Genomic DNA, 12,275 nt, shown 5'->3' on the forward strand with positions numbered 1-12,275 from the left:
AACGTGGGAAAATTGTTGGTGCTGTATAGTGGATGCTGCAGGAACCAAGGTAGCCGAAGTGTTTGGTGTTTCAAGAGGCAACGTATCAAAGGTTTATACCGTGCACAAAAATGGCTCTGAGCACTATGGGACTTAACATCTGAGGTTATCAGTCCACTAGAACTTAGAGCTACTTAAACCTAACTAACCTAAGGACGTCACACACATCCATGCCCGAGGCAGGATTCGAACCTGCGACCGTAGCTGTCGCGCGGTTCCAGACTGAAGCACCTAGAACCGCTCGGCCACACCGGCCGACATACCGTGCGCAGGGAAAGCTGAAAAACATCAACCGCAAATCACAACACGGACGATAGAGTGCACTGATTGTACGTGACACACGGAGACTGAAGAGGATTGTTACAAAAAATATGAGCGCAGACGTAAGCTATGTCGCACTCGCGAATCCTGTTAGCACCAAAGCAATAATAACGGAGCTCCTTAAACTGGGAGTTGCAGGCTGCAATTCGAAAACCACTCATCAGGGATGCAAATGAACCTAACAAGAAAACATCGCGCTGAAGCCATAAAATCTGGACTATGGAACAATGTAAGAATGTCCTTATTGCACACTGTTTGAAACTTATGGCTGAATTCACGTCCTTAGAATGGAACATGTTGGGGGTTCGGTGATGATTTGCGCAGGCATGACGTGGTATTCTTCACGCACCATGGTTCCTCTGAAACCGCGCGTTACTGCTAAGGATTTTGTAACTATGTTGGCTCATCAGTTCCATTCCAGTTTGCTCGGCAGTGGCGAAGATGCGTTCCAAGGCCGCAGGCCCCCTGGTCACACAGTTCACATCGTCCAGGATTGGTTTTTGTGAGGATGAGAATGGATTGTGGCATCTTCACTGACCACCACAGTCACCAACTGTCAATATTATTGAGTCTTTGTTGTCTACTTTGGAGATACGAGTGCGTGATCTCTATCCACCTCCATCATCGTTAACCGAACGTTTCGCTATTTTGCAGGAAGCATGGTACAAGATACCCTTTAAAACTGTTCAGGACCTGCATTTATCCATTCACAGTCGAATGGAAGCTGTTTTGAATGCAAGCGGGTTTCCTACATCGTATTAGACATGGTAGTGTATTGTGTTTTTCGTGTTTCCATGTGTTTGCCCAACATCTGTATCTCTAACACGTCTGTTCGTGAGACCTACTCTTGGTGTTATGTGTTATAATCCAAAAGCTTTCAAAATTAACGAAGTGTAGCAAAAACCAGGGAAGCTTTCACTGACAACAATTAGGCTGAGACCATCTTACTACCAGCATTCAAAATTCGTCGAAACGTCGACCATCCTTGATGATTGTTTTGGTCAGCCATCAACTGACTGCACACTAGAAAATATTTCGGAATTGATGGATGTGTTCCTGCTAGATCAGTTGTCCCCAAATTACATCGAAGAAAACCATCAACATCGGTTTATAAAACATCGTTCTTGAGAAACACAACAAGCTCCTTATTCGCATGAAGTGTTCAGTGCTACTGGCAAGGGATTTCAGATCGATTCCGTATTTCTGGATTTCTGGAAGGCTTTTGACACTATACCACACAAGCGGCTTGTAGTGAAATTGCGTGCTTATGGAATATCGTTTTACTTATGTGGCTGAATTTGCGATGTCTTGTAATTGACGGAAAGTCATTGAGTAAAACAGAAGTTATTTTTGGCCTTCCCCAAGGTAGTGTTATAGGCCCTTTGCTGTTGTTTATCTATATAAACGACTTGGGAGAAAATCTGAGCAGCCGTCTTAGGTTGTTTGCAGATGACGCTGTCGTTTATCGACTAATAAAGTCATCAGAAGATCAAAACAAATTGCAAAACGGTTTAGAAAATATATCTGAATGGTGCGAAAATTGGTGAGGGCGTCCACATGAGTCCTAAAAGGAATTCATTAAACTTCGGTTACACGACAAAACAGTCAAATCTAAAGGCCGTTAATTCAACAAAATACCTAGGAATTACAATTACGAACAACATAAATTGGAAGGAACACATAGAAAATGTTGTGAGGAAGGCTAACCAAAGCTGCGTTTTATGGGCAAGACACTTAGAAAATGTGACGGATCTACTAAGGAGACTGCCTACACTACGCTTGTCCGTCCTCATTTAGAATACTGCTGCGCGGTGTGGGATCCTTACCAGATAGGACTGGCGGGGTGCATCGAAAAATTTCAAAGACGGGCAGCACGTTTTGTATCGTCGCGAAATATGGGAGAGAGTCTCACAGAAATGATACAGTATTTGGGTTGGACTTCATTGAAAGCAAGGCGGTTTTCATTGTGACGGAATCTTCTCACGAAATTCCAATCAGCAACTTTCTCCTCCGAATGCGAAAATATTTTGTTGACACCGACCTACATAGGGAGAAACGATCACCGCGATAAAATAAGGGATAATGGAGCTCGTACGGAAAGATATAGGTGTTCGTTCTTTCCGCGCGCTGTACGAGATTGGTATAATAGGGAATTGTGAACCCTCGGCCAAGCACTTAAATGTGATTTGCAGAGTATCCAAACTGCGACCCGCGGTCAGCTTGCGACCCGAATCAAGTGTTCGTGCGGCCCCTGGACCTCAGGTGTAATTTTTTTCTTTTCTTTTAGCAGCTGATGGCAAATAGGCAACACTCTTTAAATGCTTTTTAAGAGTGTATTTTTATTACGTCAGTAACAAACCAAAAGACTTACAGCGACACTAATATTTTAAAATGTGCTTAATATAATCGACGTTGGTAAGTTCGGCGGTGATCTAAGTAAACTTGGCGAAGTGGAAAGAACTCAAGAGGACACGCGTAACACTCGCCGATCAGTTGATATGGCATACATTTCAAACGGAGCTAACACGGATTCGTGAACGCGTATTATAGAGACGACATCTTCAAATGTGATACTTTGTAGCGAGTAATATGAAATCAAATTAATGAGTAGAAGAAAAGTGACATTCAGCATTTGTGATCTTGTCTTCGATTGCAGTTACTGTTATTAATTAATATAATGTACTAATTTATGTACATTATCAATAAATAGTAAGACCATTGAGAAAAGTGTGGTAAAGTGGCCAAGACGGGAAAGTGGCTACTGCGTAGTTTTTATCTTGAACAATGCTGCTGCCTGGCGATAAGTGGTCACACTAGTTGTAATATACATAGCCAGTGTTCTTAGTGAGACTCACAGAGGAAGTTTGTTCCATAAGTTTCTACTAAAAACTGTTTTTAATTTCGAGTCATCTGATGTAAGGAAAGTCATTTATATAATTTTTGTTGCCTTATTTATATGGAGAGCAACATTTTTTTGCCACATAAATGTTTGAACAGCGTCTTTTGGCCTTCAAATGCGGTTCCTAGTTATTTTTTGCAGTTTGATAATATCTTCTGTGGATCACTAACTCCGACGTGGCGTCCAATCGGGAAGTGTGGCCGAAGTGTTTACTGCAATGAGTTAGTTACTTCCAAAAACCGCGCATGGTACAAAAGATAAAACTGTCCTCTAAATCATTTGTTTACAGAAAGCTGTCATTCGTCACGCTAGCTGTTTGCGAAAATTTTAAATTAAGTTATATTATTCAAAACCGTCTCTGTTCTATTTGTCCTATTGCAAAAGTCCGATTAAAATCGGTCTGCTGCAGTGGCTTAGTATTCTTTCAAATACAACGACGTGAAGATGGCCGGAAAATATGCCCAAAAATTAGAAAAACAAACATGGGGTACTGCTGCGATGGCACTCGCCACTAAAGTAGCTTAGATGCTGAAAACTGATCACATTGTAAGCCTTGAGAAAAATGCATGTATTTCTTAAATGTGATTTTCTTTTTCACTTTAAAATATTTGGCAGTGCTAAGCGACCAATAACCGTGGTTTGGTGAAAACTGAGTTTCTCTTTTAGTTGCCACTTTAACCATCTCCCAAAAATGGCTCTGAGCACTATGGGACTGAACATCTGAGGTCATTAGTCCCCTAGAACTTAGAACTTCTTAAACCTAACTAACCTAAGGACATCACATACATTCATGCGCAAGGCAGGATTCAAACCTGCGACCGTAGCGGTCTCCCGGTTCCAGACTGTATCGCCTAGAACCGCTTTTTTCTTTTTTTTTTAATTTCGACCGAGACTCGAACTCGGGGCCTTTGCCCTATCGCGGGCAAGTGCTCTACCATCATTTTTTTTCATGAAACTGAATTGCATCTTGAAGACAATGTTAGTAAATTGTAATCTGAATTGATTACGGTGAAAATAATTCCCTCTATAATACTATTGACTGCATTAACGAAACGGAAAATATTCTTCCATTAGAATTTAAACAAAAGTGAGAGAAAAGCAAAAGTAAAAAGATAGAAAATTAAACTTCTTCAGTGATGCACGTCTTGTGCATGAGAATAGTTTTTCCTACTATTCTTGTGCTGTGGCATGACTCCTGTTACTTCTTGGGAAAACATGCTTTTTCAGGGTTCTGTTGAGGCCTTCACGGCTACGGTATCGGTCCCGGGGCACACGAAGTCCCCACCGTACTTCATCCTCAACAGCAATCCCCTACTTTGGCAGTCTATCTTGTTCGGTCGATTTCGTATTATTTAGGTATTAACCGATACCTTGTTTCTGAAACAAAATTTGCATCATATTTCCGAACTTCTTTTTATGGTCTTTGTTCCGGTATATTTTGAAGTATTCGTCTTTCATATATTCTCGATATTCTAGTATATTGTCACTGCCTTTGTTGTTAACAACATAATTGAAAAAATTTCCGAATAGCCACAGGATGACATTGTTTTTTGTGGTGGAAAGGAAATTTCTTGTGGGAAGAGTATATCGTTTAGTGTGATTTCTCTTCCATCGGTCCGTTTTAGAAAAGCGACTTGCAATACAATGTCATTCCAAATATTCTTGTATCCATTACAGATGAAGCGATGCTTTAAGGAGTCCAAATTGTGACATTTTTGGCACACGTTGGTTGCTTCTAGTCCTATTGAATACAGTTTTTCATTGGTACTAATAATGTTGTTGACAACTCTCTACCATGACGCTTGCACTTCCGTAGTCAGTGTTTTGTTATTTATATTAGTCCATATTTTTTCCCAGTTTTTGTTGAGATACTTCAGCTCCATTTTATTTTGGTTTTCGTGTGATTGTAACTTCTCTACTATATATTTACTTGTCCTCTTATTTTTGTCTGTTAAAATGCATGTCAAGTAGCTTAATTCTACATAAAATATGCTTTAGGTTATAATTTATGTTGTGAACATCTACAGGCGGCTGCATGTTTTCGGGTTTCAGAAGGTCAAATAGAGCGGTAGTTATATGCTGTTCGGCTGCGTCTCTATAAGTTTTAGCGTTCTTTTAATGAAGAGGGCAGTGTTTTTCCTCCGAAGGTCTGTCAGCCCTAGGCCTCCGTTTTCGGGTCTCGATGTAGTCGTTCCTACCGCTACTCTAAAAATATGGCCTTTCCATGCGTATCGACAGATTGTGCTCAAACCGCTGGGCCACTCCGGCCGACTAACCCTCTCCCCCTTCATCTACCTATGCGGCCCGAGGCGTCTCCCTACAATGTCAGTATTGGCTATCGAACAATATAGTTAGACGACCACAGATGGTGCACAAACCGTCGGAAACCCCTGTAGAGCCCTGGGACTCAAGTGCAGTACGTTTCAAAGACTTTTGGCATGACCAGCACGTTGTGCTGCTCCGCAAACTATTCTAGAATGCATGGAATATGAAAGCAAGCAGCGGCGCCTTGAAGACTATACGGCACTTTAAACAGCTTCATGAGGATCCAAACTTACTTTCAGAAATTGTCACTAGCGATGAAAATTTTATTCGTAGCTACTAAGCACCAGTCTCCACGATTGAAGAGACCTTTTCCTTCAAATCAAAAAGTTGTCAACTGAATAGCACGACAGACCCACCAATGCTGATCTGCTTTTGTTTGTATTGGCGGAACTGTCAAAGACGTCCGTCACAGCAGATCAAATACTCCATAAAGCATTTCAAAAGGTAACGGTATTTTAAGAAGTCTTATGCTAGCGCGAGAAACATTCTGAGAAGTGGTGCACGAATAATTGAGTACTTCACCATGAGTGAGGCTCTTTGAGATGACTGTTGCTCCTCAGAACTCATACTTAGCGAAATAGTTGCATGTGAGTTCCTTCTGCTTTCCCAAGAAGAAAATCAAATTGAAAAGATGAAGATTAAATATAGTTCAGGATATTCAAAAAGGACCCTCAGGATCTGTTTCAAGAGTGGCAGCACCTCTATGACTGACTCGATACACTTCTGAACTGAAGGTACTGAATAAATTGTAAGATGTGACGATCGTTATCAATACATGTAGGAAACTTTAGGATTGTGAATAGTATTTTCTGTTGAAGCAAATATCAGACTGAATGCTTTGCTGTACATGCTGTAATATATTCACTGGTGAGTTTTCTCGGAAGGTCTTTTTAGAATCCCTTTGCTATTAAAATGCAATCTGGATGTACAAAGCTAAAACTGACACGGTACAGGCTTAACAGGAACTCAGTTGTTTATCGCAAGACTTAGCACATCTGGCGAGTAATGGCTGAGCAGCATATGACTATACACTGTGGAGCACATGCTACGAAAATATACAGTTTACCAATCTTGACCTCTAACACTGAGACACAGGTCATGAAGGCCGTACACGTTGCCACTTTTCATCACAGGACGTCTCGATTTTTCTCTCAACAGTGAACAAAGTTGTGGCATTATTTAAGTAACGAATCTATCAAGCAAGTGGAACCAGCGTAAAGCATTATTTTATCTGAGACTGCTAGATGATTATCCCGACCCCAGGTATATCATAATTATCAAGGCAGAAGGTACGAACACTTTTAGACTGCAGCAATAAACCAACCATATCCAGTTTCTCAGCTGTGACTGAAGTTGTTAAACTACACGTCAACTGACCAGGGATAACTAGCTGGATTTCTCACGGTTGAAGGATATTTCTTGCACAGATATACTCAACTCATGAGCGACAGTATTTAGTTAAGCTCCAAACGCAGCTGCAATGTCTCGTAGAGTGAGGGCATGACAATACTGGACTGATCAGTAAGTACTAGCCGGCCGCGGTGGTCTCGCGGTTCTAGGCGGGCAGTCCGGAACCGTGCGACTGCTACGGTCGCAGGTTCGAAAGCTGCCTCGGGCATGGATGTGTGTGATGTTCTTAGGTTAGTTAGGTTTAAGTAGTTCTAAGTTCTAGGGGACTAATGGCCACAGCAGTTGAGTCCCATAGTGCTCAGAGCCATTTTTTGAGTAAGTACTAATGAGCTCTTGGTCTCCGAGGCCACTAGATCATTTTTGAGAGGAATAAGCACAAATTTTCGTGCTTTCCCTCCCTTTCAAATTTATAACCATACAAAGCGTCACAAACACTACATTACATAGCACAAGTACTTTCACAATCAGGCACACAGCCCATTACCCTTGGCAAGAGTATTCACACTGCCATTACACTTCGTCAACAAACACATTAATGTGCTGGTCACTACTAATAAGTATGTCAGCACAAAAACTGTATACCTCTAGCCCTTTTTTTCATTTTTTCACAGCTGTAATTCCTTGTCCAAGAACGCGGAGAAGGCTATCCCAAAATTAGATTTTTCTATTCAGATCCCAGAAAGCTGGGATTGAGACAGTGACAGATTCCGTTTGGGGGTAACTGGAAACAGATCCAATTCTGGCATCTGACTTACATCCAAGGGAAACCTTTTGTAAAATTTGGAAGGATTGAGGAACTGGAATTAATTTTAATTTATAGTTGGGTCAGTGCTACCCTCCATATATACTTTCACATGACGGTGTGATTCGCAATTAAGCACTTGGCAGAGGGCTCACAAACCACTTCCAGGCTGAAGAATGAAATTTTCACTCTGCTGCGGATTGTGCGCTGATATGAAGCTTTCTCGCAGATTAAAACTGTGTAGTGCTTCGAGAATTTCGGGGTAAATTCTAGAACCACTCGGTCTTCCACCGTTTCGAACACCCGATATTTTAGAGGTGAGTGGGAGAAACGAATGCGCGAAACTGCGCATCGCCTATTTGTATGTACTGGTCGAAAAACAGTTACGAGAAAAAGGTGGACCGGGTGGCCGAACGGCGGCAGACAAGTACCTGCTGCACGGTCCACAGAGTTTCGATGTACGGATATAGAAGAACAAGAAAAGTTTATGTAGCATTCTGTGCTCTTTAGTGTCTGTTTTGATTATAAAAACACTAATGAACAATTGAATATAGATTTCTGTGTACATTCACGTACTGGACTCGCTTGAGACTAGAGACTTTTCACTTACTTCATGTCTTAGCTGTGAACGAAGCAAGACACATGTATGATGTTCATAAATTGTTTGGTTATCAAACCCAAGATATATGAATATGCGTAAATGACTCTAATGTTTAAGGACTAAGTTAGCTTGCAGAAGTTGTTGTCTGTGGAAGTTGAAAATATAAAGTGATTGAACTGAAAAGTATTCTACGAGTACCCAAATTATTTCAAGGATAGCAAAGTAGTTTAATAAACTCCTTTAACCAGCTATAGTCTTCGGAGAAGAAACGTTTGGGAGATCGACGTAGCTGATCACCCAGAGAAGAGGATCGGCTACACACAACGTGCAAGTTAACTGACTTGAGAGACGTGTGAGCCTTGCAACCCAATACCACACTGTCTCTTGTCGTCCGAAAAACGTTAGTACGGTGTGCCCGGCCAAGACCAACTCGGCACCCTTGCCTTTCGCGGGCAAGTGCTCTATCATCTGAGCTACCCACGCACGACTCAGGACCCGTCCTTAAACAGCATTAATTCCGCCAGTACATCGTCTCCTACCTTCCAAATTAACAGAAGTTGTCCTGCAGACCTTGCAATTTTAATCTGCCAGGAAGTTTCATATCATCGCACACTCCGCTGTACAGTGAAAACTTCATTCTGGAAACATCCCTCAGGCTGTGAGTAAGCCATATCTCCGCAATATCCTTCCTTCCAGGAGCGCTAGTTCTTCAAATTCTCCAGGAGAGCTTCTGTGAAGTTAAGAAGGTAGGAGACGAGGTACTGACGGAATAACGGCTTTGAGGACGGGTCGTCAGTCGTGCTTGGGTACGGTAGCTCAGATTTCGGTCTGGCACACAATTTTAATCTGCCAGGAAGTTTCACTTTCTGACTACTTCTCTATTTTGCTATAATAATTGATCATTTCTCCCTATGCAGGTGGAAGTCAACAAAATATTTTCGTATTCCGAGGAGAGAGTTGGTGGCTGAAATTTTGTGAGAAGATCTCACTGTAACGAGAAACGCCTTTATTTTAATGATTGCCACCCAAACTAGCGTATCACGTCCATGACTGTCTCCGCTCTTTCGAAAGAATACAGAATGAGCTGCCCTTCTTTGAACTTTTTCGATGTCCTCCGTCAACCTTATCTAACAAGGGTCCCATATCGCACAGCAGTAATAAAAAAGATATAGCACGGCAGTGGTAAAGAAGAGGAGGTAATGCAGGCATTCTCCTTCGTCAACTTTTTGCATCTTCTAAGTGTTATGCCAGTAAAACCCATTCTTTGGTTCGCCTTTTCCACACTTTCTATGGATCTAATTTAACAATATATCGTTCGGGAGAAGCGACTTTTTATCCAAAGGCGTTTGACTTTGGAAGGAACCGCGGGTGGAGATTTATTTACTGCCTGTCTTCAAATTGTTTACTCGTATATAGATTGGGAACAGCGGATGGCCTGCAGCACTTCTTTGGAGGACACCAGATATCACTTCTGTTTATGTTGATGATTTCCCACCATTTACTACGAAGTGTGAGCCTTCTGACAGGAAATGACGAATCCAGTAGCACAGCTGAGGTAATACCTCAAAGGCTCTTAGTTTGATTACTAGCGTTGTGTGAGAAATGCTGTCAAGAGCCTTCTGGAAATATATAAACGTAGAATCAACTTGAGATCCTCTGTCGATAGCACTCATCACCCTGTGTGAGTAGAGCAGGTTGTGTTTCAAAATAATGGTATTTTCTGAATCTGTAATGGCCGCGTGTCAATAAATCATTTTCTTTTAGACGTTTCTTAATATCTGTACACAGAATATGTTCCGAAAACTATTGTAAATCAATGTCAGTGATGTGGATCTATAACTCAGCATATTATTCCTATTTCCTTTCCTGTGTACTAGTGTAACCTGTGTTACTTTCCAATGTTTAGATACGGATCCTCTGTTGAACAAGCATTTATAACTGAGTGCTAAAAATAAAGCTATTTCATCAGCATAGTCTGAAAGGAGCCTAATTGGTATACAGTTGGGACCAGATGACTTGTTTATATTGAGTGACTTTTGCTGTTGCTTTGCTACACTGAGGATATCTAACGCCAAATTTCTCATGTTGGCAGTGTTTCTTGGTTTAAATCCTAGAATATTTACTGCATCCTATTTGGTGAAGAAATTCCAGAAGGCTGATTTGGTAACTACACTTTAGTGTCACTATCATCGGTAACTTTACCATTGCTATCATACGCTGAACGTTGTATCATATATACTCCGTAAGCAAACATTTTGGTGTTGGTACACTGGCTGTTATTGTTATGAGATGGGTAAGGAATATTCTTGTGCAGTGATTTATGATAGCTATGAAACTTATTGAGCTCTAGAGAATAGTTCTGCTTAATTTTCTGCCTTTGAGAAATGTCGACATTCTCCACGAAAACAGAAGTGAGGCTACCAATGGCACACACCATAAACTGTTTTCCACCTGCAAAAAAATTAGACTTGTATACGAGTAGAAGCTCAGCAAAGCATAAAATTAAATGTAGTTTCCTTTGATAATCAATTGGTATCCTCTGGTAATCAATCTGGGAGTTCCACAACATCTGGAAGATTTCACTGCATTGTGCAGCATAAGAGGACACAGAAATCCAGATGATCTCTAATTTCTGATGGTATGAAATGCTTCAACTCTTTGATAATGAAAATTTTTGGCATTGTTACGGACACAATAACTACCAGTGATACACAGATTGTCTAGTACAATCCAGAAACAAAGTGCAGAAAGCTTTCAACTATCCAGTAAAATATAAAAATATGGAGCCTGACATATTCTATTACAATTGGAGTGAAAAATTTCATTTAGAGTACACTGTTAGCATGTGACTCATGATTTACTAGTGAAATATGATATGGGCCCCAATCCCACCACCACACATCACTGAAATAATTTTCTGCTGTTTTGCATTTTTTTCCTTAGGTAAATGAGAGGACTCTAGTCTTGGAACATGTTTGTGTTGATTTTCTGTCTATGATGGGGTAGGCCTCTCCCTAGGAGATTAGGTTGGTAATATCCAATGTATTGTTTGACAAGAAAAAAATGCATATGGGCTTTCAGATGTGACATGTAGTATGCTTTTTAAATAAATTAAATAGCAACTTCCAGCAAGGGCATCCATATCCAGGGGCAAGGGAGTGGAGTGGTCATAGCTCTGGCATAGCTCTCAATGAAAGTAAAATTTCAGTTCTTTCAAGAAACTGATTTAAATGTTGGTATTGCACAGATATGCAACAGGACCAAAACTCGAACTTTTTTTATGACTACTTACAATTCGACATTCACCATCCGAAATATTAAAAATACTCCACATCCTTAGGTCTAGGCCCTCCCCTCCCCCCCCCCCCCCACACTCCCCTACCATATGGGTGCCCTTGTCCGTTGAAAACATTTATTTATATTTTGGATTATCCAGATTTTTCAGTTATCCTTGCAATATTAGGTCCACATTAACCCGGATGATTGGGAGCTTGCCGTAGTTGTATTTGCACAGCCATCAAGAGAGCAATGCTTACAAGAAAATAATTTTAATATAATTTATAACAATCAAGAGGAGGTACAGATATACCATTTGAAACATCAGAGAAACAAGAAACAGCAAACTGACAATATTAAACACTAGCTAAATTACAAGTTTGATTGCTTCAGTTTGGTTGCCTCCAATAGCTCCAATGTTTTATAGACTGAAAGAAAAAGCACTGATATTCCAAAACGTTCTGAAGCAGTCTTGACAGTACAGGGTGTAAGGTGCAACCTTAGTGTAGGAAGAAAAGTCTGAAGAAGACTAGAAAGGTTTTGTTGGTCTCTTTGTTGGGTGGTAGTCATAGGAGGAAAACGTCAGAATTGATTTAGATCTCCTTGAGAAGTGATTACTAGGTAATTAGTATTTTTAAGCCAAGTGTAGGGCTCACTGTCAT

The sequence above is a fragment of the Schistocerca gregaria genome, chromosome 4 (genome assembly GCF_023897955.1).
Source record: "Schistocerca gregaria isolate iqSchGreg1 chromosome 4, iqSchGreg1.2, whole genome shotgun sequence".
NCBI lineage: Eukaryota > Metazoa > Arthropoda > Insecta > Orthoptera > Acrididae > Schistocerca > Schistocerca gregaria.